Below are 1,444 nucleotides of genomic sequence, written 5' to 3'. Positions count from 1 at the left end.
TACTTGGGAGGCTGAGGCAAGAGAATTGCTTAAGCCCAAGAGTTGGAAGTTCTGTGAGCTGTGACATTGCATAGTGAGACTCTATCTCAAAAAAAAGAAGAAAAAGGTGGAGGTATGCAGGGAAGGGGTAGGGCATGCTAAAGCTGCTGGTAAGAAAGGGAGACAGATAAGAGGTTGAGAACTAGATCTGGAAAAGCAGCACAACAGAAGCAGGAAAAGTGTGGGAGACAGAAAACTCAACTATCAGCAAAATCTACGATCCAAGAATTGCATTTGGTCAGCTAGAGTGGAAGGAGGTAATAGGGGGAAGAAGAGAGGAGAAAAAACAAGAGAAGGAATAAAGGAAGGTGGACAGAAAATAAGGTAGGAGGCTTCAGAATCCAAGAGATTCAGGAACTATTGCATGTTTATGGCAGAATAGAAGTCTGCTGCTCTGTATTAGAATGGGGACAAAGGTCCTTTACCTCCAGAATTTATGGGAGGAGCCATGATCAATAAAATAAAAGGTATCCCAAGTACTAGGCAGCTTTCATGTTTGTGGTGGTATATGGGAGGTTTATTAGATACCTATCCTACAATGACTATTAGAGGGCTGAGTCCTTGTGTAGGACTCCCTGTGTGGGGAGCTACAGGCTCCTCTTCAGTCACCTGTGGAATGTAATCAGAACCATGGAGGCTTCATAACCCAACTCTTAGCAGAACATGCAACACCTTCATCTGGTTCTTCCCACATCAGCCTTCCCCGTAGAGATATCCTCTGGGACCACATATCTCGACTTTAGGAAAACTGACACCAGTTGCTTGCCAAGAAAAGGACCTCAGATAGAAAGTCTTTTTCACCAAAACATTTATTAGGGCTTGGTGCCCGTAGCTTAGTGAGTAGGGTGCAGGCACATACACCAAAGCTGGTGGGTTTGAGCCCGGCCTGGGCGTGCTAAACAATGCCAACGGCAACCAAAAAACAGCTGGGCCTTGTGGCAGGTGCCTGTAGTCCCAGCTACTTGGGTGGCTGAGGCAAGAGAATCACGTAAGCCCAAGAATTTGAGGTTGCTGTGAGCTGTGATAACACAGTACTCTACCAAGGGCGACATAGTGAGATTCTGTCTCGGAAAAAGTCAAAACAAAACATTTGTTAGATGCCAACTGCACATGGCCTGAGCTTTGTATGGGCTGTTAACAGGCTTGAGTGCCCAGCTAAAAGCAGAAAAACTACTGTCCCCTTATCATGTCTCCAGAGCCGCCATTGCTTGTAGCTAGGCCCAGGACTATGGCAGGCAGAGGAGTACAAAAATCCTACCCTAGAGCAAGATTCAGCTGAACTGAAAGGAGGCACAGGTGAGGGCACTGAGCCAAGCCTCCCAGGTGGTACTCTTACAGCCTGTTCTTGCTGGTGTCCAAGCTCTTTCACCCTGGATAGATAGGGAACATAGAAGCTTTTTTTTTT

The sequence above is a fragment of the Otolemur garnettii genome, unplaced genomic scaffold (genome assembly GCF_000181295.1).
Source record: "Otolemur garnettii isolate 467f Iridium unplaced genomic scaffold, OtoGar3 scaffold00225, whole genome shotgun sequence".
Classification (NCBI taxonomy): domain Eukaryota; kingdom Metazoa; phylum Chordata; class Mammalia; order Primates; family Galagidae; genus Otolemur; species Otolemur garnettii.
The sequence above is the reverse complement of the archived record's forward strand: the minus strand, read 5'-3'. Positions refer to the sequence as shown.